A 16,002-nucleotide genomic window follows, 5' to 3' on the forward strand; every position below is an offset into this window, starting at 1 on the left:
GATCCCCCTTTCCCTGGACACGGCTAAGCCGTGCACGGCTACACGCTGGAGAGTCCAGCCCACGTGTGCTCGGGTACGTGGTGTCGCAACACACCAAACGCCTGCTCACGCAGACGCCTCTGCGGGGATTTACAGGAGGTATTCAGAGACCTGGATTGGGAAGAATATGGGGATAAAAGGTAATGGAGAATACGTTAGTAACTTGCGATTCGCTGATGATATTGCCGTGCTTAGTAACTCAGGGGAACAATTGCAATGCATGCTCACTGATCTGGAGAGGCAAAGCAGAAGGGTGGATTTAAACATTAATCTGCAGAAAACTAAAGTAATGTTTAACAGTCTCGTAAGAGAACAGCAGTTTACGATAGGTAGCGAGGCACTGGAAGTGGTAAGGCAATACATCTACTTAGGACAGGTAGTGACCACTGATCCGGATCATGAGACTGAAATAATCAGAATAAGAATGGGCTGGGCTGCGTTTGGCAGGCATTCTCAGATCATGAACAGCAGCTTGCCATTATCCCTCAAGACAATAGTTATAACAGCTGTGTCTTCCCAGTACTCACGTACGGGGCAGAAACCTGGAGGCTTACGAAAAGGGTTCTACTTAAATTGAGGACGACGCAACGAGCTACGGAAAGAAGAATGATAGGTGTAACGTTAAGGCATAAGAAAAGAGCAGATTGGGTGAGGGAACAAACGCGAGTTAATGACATCTTAGTTCAAATCAAGATAGATAAATGGGCATGGGCAGGACATGTTATGAGGAGGGAAGATAACCGATGGTCATTATGGGTTACGAACTGGATTCTAAGGGAAGGGCAGCGTAGCAGGGGACGGCAGAAAGTTAGGTGGGCGGATGAGATTAAGGAGTTTGCAAGGACAGCATGGCCAAAATTGACCAGGGGAGTTGGAGAAGTATGGGAGAGGCCTTTGCCCTGCAGTGGGCGTAACCAGGCTGATGATGATGATGATGATGACATGAGGTCAACACAGGTATGACATACTAGACTTAAAATGCACGAGAGCTATGCCAGTAGTTGATACAAATATTCTGTAACGGCTGACATTTGAATGTCTTGGGGTTGCATTGGTTTGCCCGTACACGAGCACGCCTATGCCCGTTTTCACACCAAGTAATCAGATAGTAAAAAGATTTTCAAATTGACGCTAGCAATCCCCAGACACTGCTGCCCTTTCTAGAGTGGAAACCGATACAGCCGAAGTAGTTCACAACATGTGCACACCCCACGGCTGATCCATGTTGCTTGTTTGTATCGCCAAGAGGAATTTCTACAGACTGTAATTACTGCTGCACCCAAAAGCCACAGAGTGGTTCCTCAATAACTTTGTGTGAAACGACATCTCATAATTTTTTTCGTAGAACTAGCTAGAATATCTCCAAATCGTTTTGCAGGAAATGATACAGCGTGTATTTTTGTGGTTGATTACCAAGTTTTGTTAATCTTTTATCCTCTCTACCATGCATGGTACATGTGCACTAACTTCAAGATGACGACCCTCCACCTCAAAAACAGCCCCTCCTAAAAGATAAGTAGGGAGTATAAATGAAAGGAAAATATCACATCTGCAACCAGGCCTATGCTATGCTTTCCTTTCATTTTACCTCCTTCTGCGCTCAAGGAGGCGTGGGTATGCTCGATAAATATTTTTGTCACATTTCTTTTGTTGAGCAATGCCTAACGTACAGCACATATGTACGGGCCCACGTACATGTTGTAAAAGGTGCTGCACTTTCACTTGATATATATATATATATATATATATATATATATATATATATATATATATATATATATATATAATCAGGCTGCATATACCAAGCACCAAAGATGGTCCGGCGCAGGTAACATCTTTACGTAAGGTACGACTGCCATCGGGACACATCAGAAAATGTTACCACACGCGGTGGCTAATTTTGTTATAGAAATGCTACGACCACCAGCAATCAGAGGTTTATTAGGAAGACATGACCAGTCACATGAAAACTGCTCTGGAGCGCACATTAAGAAGACATTTCATCCTCCCAAGAAAAATACTCATCAAGTATTCATCAGAATGACGGTGGCCAATATGTTTTAGAATGCCATTAGGAACACATCAGAAATTCCAAAGAAACACATGAGAAAGTCAAATGGCTGTAATGTCAAAACTCGTGAGACTTTCGTGCACGCCGGATATGGAGGAAGATAAATTGTAGTTGTCCGTAGCTCTCAATGTGGGACGCTTCACACAAATTGTGCGTATGTATTACTGTAGCTGTACCCTACGCGTCTACAAAATTTGTCCGAACCGTGTCAGCAACTGTTTAAGCACGGCATAGAATCCTTAGATGCAAGGAAATTTCCTTGGGGTTGGTCGCACTAGAAGCCATGTCTATTTGTGGCGCGCACACCCACACCGCCGAGTAGAGCAGAGGTGCCAAGCTAGTACCGGTAGGCGAGCGGGAACGTGGGAGAGCACGCACATGCGTGTCGAGAAAGGAGGAGCCCCATATGGGAGCGCGCCCACATCGGCAACAAACCGACTTTGGACGGCCTCGTATTTGGCTCCGAAAATGCTAGGTACTTCGCATTTAAAAAATAACTGATGACCTTGTGCGAATGTACTGCTCGTTGTCCGATGCAAATGAGAGAATCACAGTGCTGGTCCTGAGCGCTGTAACGCAAAACTTTTCCATTATGGTCTTATTCCACTCTCATTACGTCACATTTACGTAACCCCGGGAGCAAGCATCCAGTGATGTTTGAATAGTCCAATCCAACGCTCATCTCGTTTATATGAGGTGTGAAGAAGAAGAAGCGCCTCCTTCCAACAGCATCGCCAAGATTGCTTTTAGGACCAATGAGTTTTAAACTCCAAATACAAAATTTCAAGCGTCCTTTTCTTTCCCCAAGATTGAATTTGAATAGTTTTTTTTTTTTGTTATGGCTATGATAGAATTGCTTATGATAGCCAGTGTGTGTGGGGGGGGAGGGGGGTGCGTGTGTGTGCGTGCGTGCGTGCGCTCGTGTTTCAAATATTTACGCATTCACACAAAGCTTCGCGCTGTATAGATTGCAACTAGTGAGTTATGCTGCATTTTTCTTTCTAATTAGTGGTATTACTCTTTATTAATTTCTGTTCGAAATGTCTGTCAATTATTTTTCCCAGTATTGTTCGTTTTCCAGACTTCGCTAGATGTAGTTCGCCATTGCACCGTGTGGGGTTGATTGTTCTTGTAGGTGTGTGCCATGCGCGAAGGAATCAACATCATCGTCATCCTCGACACTGGCGCAAAGCAAGTCGCCCCCGGAATCTCGCCGACGCAGGCATATGCGTTCTGGTTCCCTTACAACTGGGGGCCTCTTGCTTTGCGCATCAACTTCCGCGTCCCTTCTCATTCGTCGCTGTGAAATGTGCCGCTTGCTTTCGGTTATGAACGAGAAAGGGGCGTGGAATCTGGTGTTCGTAAGCTGACCTCTATGGCCAGCTACGTAGGTCTTTTAGAGGCTGTTGTCGCAGGCACAAACGTATATGCTGTTCTGTAATAAATATCGCTACAGTTACTTTCTCCTGGTATCGTTTCTCGTGCTTCTAACACTTTCTTCCTTGCTTTGCTTTTTTTCTATCTTTATTTTTCAGGCCAGTGTAAGTACACACTTTATGCATGATGGTAGGTGCTGTGAACAATTAGGCAGGGATGGCTGCTGCATCAGCCGAAGATGAACATGCGGACGCAAATGATGTGTCGTTACTCACTCAGAGAATGTTAAAAAGCCTGGAATGCGTGTCTTTCTACGTGTTTGTTGAGCGTCGCCACCAGGCGTCCAAGTCAGAAAGGAAGGATATTGTTAATTTGCATAATGCAGACTTTCTTCCCTGCCATCTCATCCGCCGCATAAACATGACTACAAAGGCATCTGACCTAGCGTCAGCGGAATCTTGCGTATGGTGGTTGAGTCAGCACGAGACGCAAAACTTGGAAGAGAGGTGAGCCAATTGGCACATGACTGAAAGGTGAAAAACTAGCGAAATCCACGATGTGTGCACAAGCAAGAAGACGCAACGAGAGTCGTCCCGTCGTTTACTTGATTGCCTGCGTCGCGTTTCTCGCTGGTTTTTTGCCTTTTAGACATGGGAAATTTGCGATAGCACATGCAGTCCTCTAACCTTCGTCCGTCTGGCTTCAAGCAGCGTTGCTAATTTGAACAGTACCTATTTCGAATAAAATATTGTGGTTTAAACGCAACAATAGGCCACGAACGTTCAATTAATTGCGCAGATAGATGTTGCTTTCGTGCGTTCAGTAAAATTCGATTTCTCTGTGATTAGAAAAAAAGAGAGAGCGTAATACATAGTCCATCGAGTATGTTTGAAGCCACAAATACGATGATTAGACGAAACTCCCGTATTACCCATTATTCCCAGGGTAGCTGAAACAATCGCATCGCCAGGGTTCCCTCTAGCGATATTTATGGGAAATTGTTAGTATTTCCCGGATGTGCGACCACATTCGTAAAGCTCAAGCTAGGCAGGAGAGTTTCCTGATGCACCGACGTTCAGGTACACATCATTTGTCACAATAGCGATCGGCTGGATAATTTGATTATCCCCGTGGCGATAGCCAATCACGCCTGCCACTTTCATGGCGATAAGCTTTGTAAATACGAGCCCTACAATCGTTTATTCTGTGTCTGCAGCAGCGTATCTTACTCTGGGCCAACCTTGGAGCTGAGTAAGCTACTCTAACCTCTGATTGCGTGATTAACGCCTGAATGGCGAAAGGGTGGCGTTTCATCAAGATACATGCATAAATACATTTGGTATGAGTGTCAAACACCAGTTAACAACGCACGTCTGTGTGTGCTGTGTGCAGTAATGCTTTAGTCCTAGCTTGACACACGCAGCACGTCAGTATCGAGAGTGCGTTTTTCGCACGCCGTAAGTGCATGTTCAGCACTAGGGTAAACGGCAAGGCTAACAGGACACTAGCCCAGAAACGAGGAACATTGGAAAGGACTTCAGCGGGTATGAATCCTAGAAGAACCTGGGCACAAACTAGCAAGCAGGACTTGGAACTGCTGGTTGTTGTGGTCTGCATTTTATCATCCATTAAAATGCTTTCACGGCTTCAAATTGTCCGTGTTCTGACGCAGCGCACATATACTGGCTGTCTTATTTTAACGTTCATAGAATTTTTTCCAACTCACCTGCGGCATTTAGCGCAAATATACATATTGAGCTGGAATAGTCGAAGAAGCATACATTACTTACACTGAAAATCAGTGCGCATAATTGGCTAATTCGTGAAATGTCATTAATTAATTTTCAACTAATCACTTCAGCACACATATTGCAATGCAAGAATTAAAGCCAGTGCTTTCACAAGGCATATTCACTCACAACGAATTTCGAAACTAGCATCAGTTTTGATATAAACGCTGCCAAACTTGCCGTAAGATTGCAATATTGCTTCACTTTTTTAACAAAGCACCTTTCTAGGCACTTAAGCTCAAAAGTTAATGGAACACCAATGCAAAGCTCGGGAACGCATATCTCCAAACTGGTGTATCATTAGAATTCGTTCCAAGGGGATATGACCTTAAAAATCACCGGCTACAATTCTCAATTTGCAAAATGTGACTTAAAGTCATAGTCAAATAGGCACTTCCATCCTTTCGCAAGTATTTTCTACCTCCGATTGTAATAAAGGTCAAGGAGTAGAATTGTGCTAAAGGTCATGTTTGATTAAAAAAAAAACGTTAACGATAAAATAAATCAGCGCGCATATCCTCTCACAGCCGGTTGCTGCTGTTAACGCCGCGTGGTGCACTCCCCTAGCAACTGTCACCACCCATTGCGCAGTCGTGAACGAGCAGCTCGAGCGGCCGCCGCACAGCGTCGTCTGCTACGTGAGGCCCGACCAGGAACTGGGCGCCGTGCCCTCGGCATGCACGCACGTCGTCTACCGAAGCCTATTCATCGACGTATACACGCTCAGGCTGGTCGACGCCGGCCTGCCCCTCAAGCGTCAGTATATCGTGTTTTGTGGCACCTCTCTCCCACCGTTGTGTGTCTTTGCCCTCCCCCTTTATGCTCCTCCTCCTTTCCTTGGCACTGTCAACGCGTTCGGCAATGTCTGGTGAAGCACTTGCAATGCGGAGAATTGGAGGAGATATTAAATTGCTGCATTTTTCTCACCTACTCCCGAGAAGTCTGGCAGAAGCCATTTTATGATGAATGTCGACGTGAATACTTTTAGCAATCAATGTGTCGACAAACTGCATGGCAACCGCCGAAAGGCATCATCATGAGGCGTTTCCTCAGGACACGCTGTGCCATCTAGTGCAACCCCAGCGACTGTTTGATTATTTATGTCATAGAGTTAATATAACCAACTCGAAAGCAAAGCTCCTCATAGCACACATGCATTCAGATAGGCAATCGCTAGGACGCCGCCATGTTGATACGCAGGCGTGTAGGCGCATCCAATTCAGACCAGACGCGCAATACATGTGATCCCGAGCTTCGTGCGGTATGGTTGAGCCTTCTAGTTCAGGCGCCTTCAGTGCACCTTTTCACACTCTGTAAATGTTACAGACATTCTATAACTAGACATTGCATGTTTCTCAAAATATGCAGTATGAACTTTACACGTTGTCCAAACTTGCGTGCGGCGCGTTAATCCCTGTTTTCGCATCACATTTAGAGGTAGAGGTAGCAACTACGCGGCGTCTTTGCGGGTGCCACTTTTTTCGGCCAGCTTTTCTCCTGTAATCAGTACAGTAGCTTTATGACGTATGATGCGTGTTTACACCACCCACCGCCAGAGAAATTCAAAATATTTTTTTGTCATTGAAGAGCGACACCATACGCCGCTCAAGTTAGCGTAAAAGAAATTCATTGAAGAAGGACACACATTCAGTTGCACATATCAAGTGACCGAAGTTGGTGTGAAACAGGTGTATCGAAGAGCAGCACGTACCTCGTGGCACATACCCACTGACGCACGTTGCTGTTAAACAGTCATTGGAGAGCAGCACATAAGTAGGTTTACATACGCAGTGACCCACTGCAAGTTGGGGTGAACAAGGTTCATTGAAGAGCTTCACATAAACAATGGAACATACCCGCAACACAAGTTGCCGGAAAACGGGTTAACGGCTAGCGCTGCATACGCACTTTCACATTTCCGTGATTCAAGTTGGCACGACGATTGGTTCCACAGTTCCTTCATCACAGAAACCTGCTGCTCTAACATTTTAGCCTATGGACTTCCCAGGGACCCAAGTTGGCCGGAAAACTGTTAAGAGACACCGACAGACAACCAGAAAGCCCCCGAAAAGTGCGTGAAGTTCCCGAAGTATGCTAATCTAATTAAAACAGCTGCGTGAGGACCCTTGTGACTTCAGTTAAGCCTAAAGGGATGACCACATCACGCACGCGCGACTGGGCTACTTTGATCCGGTGCAGACGAGCGCACCATACAGTCGGTGGCGAGGCTGAACGCGCCCAACGTGCGGCCCATGGTGATGGTGACCATGGAGCCCGGATACCTGGCGTCGCTGTCCCGTCGTACCGTGCTCAGCGGCCACGCGGGCCGCATGGCGCGCAACGTGGGCCGCTGGTTGCTGCAGCGCGGCTACATCGGCGTCGACCTCGACCTTTGGACGCCCACCAGCAAGGACGAGGCCAACGCGTCCTATTACGCCGCCATCGTCGCGGTGCGTTCCCGTCCATTTTTATGCGAATCATATTAACGTAGGTTTCGGGCCTTCGCGCGACGCCTGGCGGTGGCCACCATTGACCTTCAAGTGACCTTCAAGTAGGTCACGTGACATGGCGTCACGTGATGACGTCACACCGGCTGCAGATGGGGCCTCATATCGCGCCGTCGGTCGCCTCCCGGCGGTAGCCACCATTGACCCTGAAGTGAGATCACATGATGTGACGTCACGTGATGACGTCACACCGGCTGCAGATGGGGCCTCATATCGCGCCGTCGGACGTCGCCCGGCGGAGGCCTCCACGCTTCGGTTCGCGCCGTCGCGCGCGACGCGGCGGCGGCGCCATCATCACTGCATCACGTGATATGTGGCGTCACGCCAGGGATGAAGCGGCGCGCGCCCGCCGTCGCGTCAGTCTCTGTGCCCGCAACCGCGCCAGCGTCTTTGCGCCGGGCGTGTATGCGGTCAAGATGCCTCCAAACGCTAAGGATACGCTAAGGTTAAGCCTAGTGGATGCTTCGCATCCACTGGGCTTAACCTTGATAAGCCTCCAATTTTTATTCGTCCGCTTACGTCAAAGAGGTACCAAATACGAAGCATTTCGAGCTACATTAACACATTACATTTCTATACAATACTGAGAAGGGCACTTCTGGACGTTAGAATAGGTTTCGTAAGCCAGAAGAATCAATAATGAGCTCGAGAACGGTGCGCGAGTGCCGACGCCACCTCGAAGTTCCCAGACCAACCATGAATTTCGACGGCGCCGACGCGGGCTCAGTTAATCTTTTATCGTTCAAGATGTGCTATACACTGTATTCTAAAGGTACCAAAGACTAAACTTTGTCATATTGGAGAAAGTTAATTAGCCAAACAGCCGATAGAAAAAAAAGAGTTTAAAATGATCGTCGTCTCATTCACCTACGGTAGGTGCGGTTGCTGCGCGAAATAGACTCTGTTTTTTTTTATGTAAACATAGTACCACGAAGGTAATAAAAACAGTACTGAAAGTATGCATTATTGCTGTGAGCAGGTTCAGCGTTTCGCTGAAGTGTCCTTTTAAACTTCTCGCGAACTATATCAGTCGTTCACATTATCCCGCCTACGCAGCCGTCTTGTAGGAAACGGTGCCGCTTAAGAACAGTCGAAAGTCCACTGTCATTGTCGTTAGTACGTGCTGCGCCTAATTCGAATAATTAGTTTATTCCTTTTAAGGTGTGGATATATTCGGACTAGAGTACGAGGTAACGACACCTCGTCGTATAGGTTGACGATGAGGTGTCGTCGAAGGTGTGTATTGAATGTAGGCAAGCTTTCCCTGCGCAAGCAATCGTAGAAAACTCGCCAACAGCAATAAAGTACCTAAAGATCTTACATTAACAATCTAGCACGAGCGAAACATCCAAACCAGTTTAATACGTTCGAAAATGGCAATGCAAGCTTGTACTGTTATCTCAACAGCAGTGACGATTCACTGCGTTTGACCCCGTGTGAGAAGAATAATTCATCCACGATTACGATACTTCCTTAGGCGAAATTTGAGAGCAGCTCTATACGTGTTTTCATTTCGTGGTATACTGGCTGGCGCGGACAATCTGTCTTCTCGTGCAGCACGTTGCAAACGGAGCGAAGTGTGTCGCGACTGCCTTGCTAATCTGGAGATCGCGAGCGGCAGCGCGTGGCTGACGCGTGGGCGCGATTTACAGCTCCCGCCATAGACAGAGCTCCCAGACGACGCGCACTACTCTGGCGCCATCTCGTAGCCATCGTCGTCGCACTACGCTTTTCTTCTCGAGCTTTCGCCATACCCTCCTCCTCCGCTTCCGCGTCATGGTTCCGCTGCTCCCTCCTCCTCCGCTTTCCTACTCGCGTCTTTCACCCCCCGCTGCGCTTCGCGTTCGCTCTTTCATCCTTCGCTGTGCTCGTTCATCCGATTACATCGTTGCCGACACCGACACTTGCCGCTATAATATTATCGCTCTAATATTGTCTTCAGTATGTGCCAACTGGCTTAACCCGCAACAAGAGGCGTCGCTAAAGAAACCAGCGAGCTTGGGGGCATACTTGTTAATTTTACGTTGGACAGCAATCGGTAGCGTCGATTATCTTACCAATCTTCCTACGTCCGGCTTAAGAAAATCGCCTCATTGGCAAGGAAAGTACGACCTCTGCTTTTGTACTGGTGAGTGAGCTCGAAACTGAACAGGCAACATAGGAATTATAAATGAGTTTATTAAAGTTCAGATGTGATAAAGTGTAATAACAGAACCGGAGGTGCCGAAGTCAGAGACGTTAATAAAGCCTCCTTAAAAAGCTGTATGTCAGAATATAACGTTTATCTACAACGTTTACCATGAACAAAGAATAAAAACTACGACCATTAATTAACACCAAAACATACTCAAATATCACAATTGTCATGTCCCTGGTATCAGTACTGCTTTAAAGGCCGTTTCACAACGTGCTGCCGCCCTCGCTAATATGCCCAAAAATCACAACTCGCTGCACCTGCTCCTACTAAAAATTTATGAGCGCAAGAACATTTTAGGGAATACAGGTTCTAGTAATTAGCGTCGTAGCTGTGATGGTAGTCTCTGAAATGAGTTTCACCGAAAACTGTTGATTATCTTATGCCCAGGACAATCGTAGCTAGAAAGCCAAACTAAACGTGCAGCCATTAATGTCGTATAGCAGTCGTCATTGACCTCATTTTTAGCACCTGTGATTGTTTACCTTGAACCTAAATTCGAATGTAAACTCGTGCGTTTTTTTTTAATGTGTAACCATTTCTATGCCTACCCAAGGAGAATTTTGTCACGTAAGACATTGAATGGCTCATACCTCCGTCAGCAAGCAAAAGATGCAATGGTTCATACGAATGTAAGGCAGAGGCCACAAGCGCTCAGCAAAGTGAAGCGAACAGCGCCTACATTCATTACGATCACCTATACAACACAAACTGTCAGTTGCCTACAAACTATTTACTAAGGCAATCGCAAATAGAATCAGGAACACCTTAGACTCCTGTCAAGCAAGGGACCAGGCAGGATTCCGTAAAGGCTGCTCAACAATAGACCATATTCACACTATCAATCAGGTAATAGAGAAATGTGCGGAATATAACCAACCCTTATATATAGCTTTCATTGATTACGAGAAAGCGTTTGATTCAGTTGAACCCTCAACAGTCATGGAGACATTACGGAATCAGGGTGTAGACGAGCCATATGTAAAGATACTGAAAGATGTCTATAGCGGCTCCTCAGCCACCGTAGTCCTCCATAAAGAAAGCAACAAAATCCCAATAAAGAAAGGCGTCAGGCAGGGAGATACGATCTCTCTAATGCTATTCACAGCATATTTACAGGAGGTATTCAGAGACTTGGATTGGGAAGAATTGGGGATAAAAGGTAATGGAGAATACCTTAGTAACTTGCGATTCGCTGATGATATTGCCTTGCTTAGTAACTCAGGGGACCATTTGCAATGCATGCTCACTTATCTGGAGAGGCAAAGCAGAAGGGTGGGTCTAAACATTAATCTGCAGAAAACTAAAGTAATGTTTAACAGTCTCGGAAGAGAACGGCAGCTTACGATAGGTAGCGAGGCACTGGAATTGGTAAGGCAATACATCTACTTAGGACAGGTAGTGACCACTGATCCGGATCATGAGACTGAAATAATCAGAATGAGAATGGTCTGGGGTGCGTTTGGCAGGCATTCTCAGATCATGAACAGCAGGTTGCCATTATCCCTCAAGAGGAAAGTGTATGACAGCTGTGTCTTGCCAGTACTCACGTACGGGGCAGGAACCTGGAGGCTTACGAAAAGGGTTCTACTTAAATTGAGGACGACGCAACGAGCTATGGAAAGAAGAATGATAGGTGTAACGTTAAGGAATAAGAAAAGAGCAGATTGGTTGAGGGAACAAACGCGAGTTAATGACATCTTAGTCGAAATCAAGAAAAAGAAATGGGCTTGGGCAGGACATGTAATGAGGAGGGAAAATAAACGATAGTCAATAAGTGTTACCGCCTGGATTCCAAGGGAAGGGAAGCGTAGCAGGGGGCGGCAGAAAGTTAGGTGGGCGGAGGAGATTAAGAAGTTTGCAGTGACGACATGGCCAGAATCAGTACATGACCGGGGTAGTTGGAGAAGTATGGGAGAAGCCTTTGCCCTGCAATCCAGGCGTAACCAGGCTGATGATGATGATACAACACACAGGACAGTTACGTTTCAATAAACAACCAGCTCAAAGCAAGCATCCTAATCATCAATAAAGCATTGCATATCCCCCTGAGCAAATGTAATGGTGGTTTCGCAATAGCTTCGCTAAATTAAGCTTTATTCACATTAATTAAATTAAAAAGTCGTGGATTCAACTCCCACCAAAGGTCGAGGGCTTGAGTGCCTTAATGAATTATATCTTAATTAACTGTGACTAATTAACTTCACCTTAATTAACGTCAATGCTCATGGGTCCGCTCGCCGTAATGAACACTGTCGTAATTCAACCTGTCTTATCGTGTTCGTTACCTAACATGATAAGCGAACGATCGGTGAGGGCTGATAAGTGTTAATACTGGTCGCAACAAGTTAGATAACGTTAGTAATGACACCGGGCTGCGTCGAAATGAGCAAGTGGCACACTGTTTATGCATACTTACACAACTACCACAGGAGTTCCTGCGTGAATCTGATATGTGGTTTTTTTTATTTTTTGTTTTTGATGCCATAAACCAGGGCCGACAGCGCGGCCTCGAGCTTGACCGCATAATGTTACAGCAACTGAGCACCAACTTGCATGACCAATAGCAACAGCATACGCTCACTGCTCAATATCTCGCGCATACAGCGATGCATGACGTCACAGGTATCCCTCAGTGCCACTACTAACACATTTCGTGTTCTCGCTTTCCAGATCGCGGTCAGGTTTCCCGTACTTACGGCATCGTTACGATGTTGATATTATAGAGTCATATGCCACTGTACGACGGTAACCGCGATACAACGAGGTCAAGCTCCGAGTACTTTTCCTCGTTCTTTCCAAGCTAGTTCTGCGCGTACCATTTCGTTGTTACTCTATCGCATAGATAGAATGTTTTATTTTGGCTGCGAGAAAACCACAAAACCACATTTTATGGTGTTTCGAATATTGGTAGTTAACTAGTCAGCGTTCAAGATCATGAAAATTGCCGATATTCCAGGAAGGCTATTGAACTGAGCGCCCCGATATTAATTCTACGTATTCCTTGAAGTATTGTAAACACTACGAAATGTCTAAAAACACAATGTTCCTTACGTAGGTACCCATAAGTGATAAGTTCACTTTCTTCTGCGTTACACTGTAATAGGAGCACGCGCTTTGGCGGAGCTCATATTCCGCCAATTTGAAAGCTCCTCCTTTGGCGGGGAACAAGTGCACCTGGATGTCGGATGGCAGCACAGGTCCCTGAACAAAGGAAACAAAACGGCTTTTCATAGGGTCAGCGGTGCTTCTCTGACCACTACGCCCAGCTTTCTAGTGGGAAAATGCTCCGTTGCAACCAATCCGTCACACCAGTCAAGGACTAATCAATCCGTCACGCTTTTTATATGGGCCAGTGCGCCGGTTGCCCAAGCTCGCGCCACTACCACGTAAGCTAGACGAGGTGGAGAAAGACATGCCACCAAGAAACGAAACATTTTGTACTCCGTTTATAATACCGCGTAACGCTAAGGATAGAAAGACTTCTTTCGCTGCCCGAATCCGCGACCAAAAAAAAACGTAGCATATGAAAGATATTAGGCACGTTCTAATCTATTTCTACGAAAAATTACGTCTCGTACTTCGGCGTCACAAAATATTACTCGCAGATGTAAACATATTTGACGCCAAACGATCGGAGTATCTGCATACTACGTTTCTGCGACCGGCAGTCACAGTGCACTGCTTGCGCTCGCGACTACAACAGCGCGTAGCCCACTAGAAGCACAAATGTGCACCAGTAATATGTGATTTCACGTAAAATTGCGTTCTCAAACTGCAGCTGTAATGTATGAAGTGTAGCCATTCCGTAGAAGACGTTGCGGATCAAGAACGTCTGCGCATCGAAGCACACGGATAGAGGCTTCTATGGTCGCGCTATACTTGAATAACATCTACAGCGTTGCCTGCTAAATGGAACGGAGTATACGGAAGAATAATCTGGTCATTAACCTAATTGTACACCTTTTGTTTGTCCTAGCTTAAAAGAAACAAAAAAATATCTGACGGCTGTTTTTACACCTTGAAATAGTGAGACTATCAGCATCCAGACTCATTGTATGTGGGGTATGTGCGTTACAAAATAATTTTTTCAACAGCGGAGCTGTTCTAAATCGAGCCTTCGCCATCCGTTGTCCGGTGTCACGCAGAGGGGCAGAGCGCGCGCCGGGGGAAGGGGGAGGAGGGAGGCATAGGAGCGGGTGTTTCGCCGGCGCGCCCTTCCGTACCACGGATTCCTCTCGGCGCGAGCGGCAACGGAAGCTCGCACGGGAGCGGCAGCGCGGACGTCGCACAAACCACGAGCTTTGAGAGCGAGAAGCGCAAGCGAAGCGCCAGCGGAGGGAAGCCGCTACCACCGAGGATAGAGAACGGGAAGCGCAAGCCTAGCTCTGGTGGAGGCAAGCCAACCACCACTTTCAAGAGCAATGTAGCAGGCGACCCAAGCCAAGCGCCAGCAGAGGCAAGCTAACCCTCAAATTCGGGAGTAGGAGGCGGAGCAGAGACGTCGAGGCAGAGAGACTCCTCCTGCTTCGCGGGAGGAATCGACGGTTCAAGACGGTTCGGTAATCGACGGTTCAAGAGAGAATTCCTCGACCGTGAGTGCGGTCACAGCTGCAAGGTGTGTGACAGACTGGGCTTTGATCACAACCTAACGCAACTGAAGAGTGTGCGCAATCCGGAAACGAAGCTCGAATCTAGCAACACGATGACAACTAGACAAAAGAGTTTCACGAAAATCGCGCTAAACACGAGTTCAGACTTGAGAAAATTACCACCAGCTTCGCTGTTTTGACAGCTTCCAATGCGTGGAACTGGCTAATTCACTTTTTATTTTTGCTGGAAGTGTTTCACAGCGCCAGCACATATTTGAATTGCCTCCCTTGCAATACCAAGAGTACTCTTTCCTTACTTGAACAGTGTTTGAGTGGAATAACCATGACAGGTATAACTGAAAAACATGATTGCATGACCCAAAATTCTAAGTTATCTACAGCTATGAGGGGATTTTCTGCTGCGTGCGTTCCTGCTGCTTCTTTTTTTTTCTTCTTTGCGATGACGTATGTTTACTTATCATGTTGATACGTTTCCCTTGACCAGTTTTACTCATCTATTTATGTCACTCTCATTTATTTCGATTTCTTATACCCGTTGTACCACTATGCGAACAACCCCTATCGTTCGGTTTAGCAGTATGTGAAATAATTATTGAATGTTTATTCATTTATTTGCTTGTTCATCTATTCACTCAATTAATTAATTAATTTGTCAGCTAGTTACTTATAAATAGTACAACTGGGCGCGGCCCCATTCGGCCCCACTTTCTTTCCGCAGTAGTTAGTTAGTTAGTTAGTTACAAATAGTACAACTGAGCGCGGCCCCATTCGGGTGCCATTTTGTCTCCGCAGTAGTTAGTTAGTTAGTTAGTTAGTTAGTTAGTTAGTTAGCTGGTTAGTTAGTTAGTTAGTTAGTTAGTTAGTTAGTTAGTTAGTTAGTTAGTTAGTTAGTTAGTTAGTTAGTTAGTTACAAGCAGTACAACTGAGCGCGGCCTCGTTCGGGTGCCATTTTCTCTCCGCAGTCGATGAAGAGGACGCTGGACACAGGTCGCCTATTGCTCAGTACCAACGTGTACCCGATACCGGGGCTCATGGAGGACATGCAGCTCGCCAAGCTCAGGGGGTGAGCGCTGATCGTCTTGTATTTATCTTCCGAAGATGTGTTTGCTATCAACAGTGGTCTCCTCATCAAGTGAGTGCGTGAAAACCAATGGTGCGGCTTAGACGATTCAACGCAAGGTATAGCTTTTGGGTTTTTGATTTTCATCCAGCTTCTGTTTCTACGCTTAGCCTTAACTTTTTTCATAAATTTAGCTTTTTGATAACCTTCGCAAACTTGAGCAAGCTATAGCAGTTGCCGGTGGGACTACTTCAAATAAGCGGGCACTTTGAGAACTCACAGCCCACGTTCATGTCGTTCTTCTGCCGTATTGCAGGAACGTGCACCTGATGGTCCTAAACCCCTGCGTCG

The 16,002-nt window shown here is 46.3% G+C and overlaps 1 long non-coding RNA gene across 1 annotated transcript in view; it reads left to right on the forward strand.

The window, feature by feature from the left end:
- Positions 1-15,581: 15,581 nt before the first annotated feature.
- LOC129383018 (uncharacterized) overlaps positions 15,582-16,002 on the forward strand; it is a 1,503-nt gene continuing 1,082 nt past the window's right edge. Inside the window, exons 1-2 of the long non-coding RNA XR_008610963.1 lie at positions 15,582-15,654; positions 15,968-16,002. The exon at positions 15,968-16,002 is cut by the window's right edge and continues 41 nt beyond it. This is a non-coding gene — a long non-coding RNA (uncharacterized lncRNA). The remainder of the gene's footprint in view (positions 15,655-15,967) is intronic.

This window comes from Dermacentor andersoni, chromosome 3 (genome assembly GCF_023375885.2).
Source record: "Dermacentor andersoni chromosome 3, qqDerAnde1_hic_scaffold, whole genome shotgun sequence".
Classification (NCBI taxonomy): Eukaryota; Metazoa; Arthropoda; class Arachnida; order Ixodida; family Ixodidae; genus Dermacentor; species Dermacentor andersoni.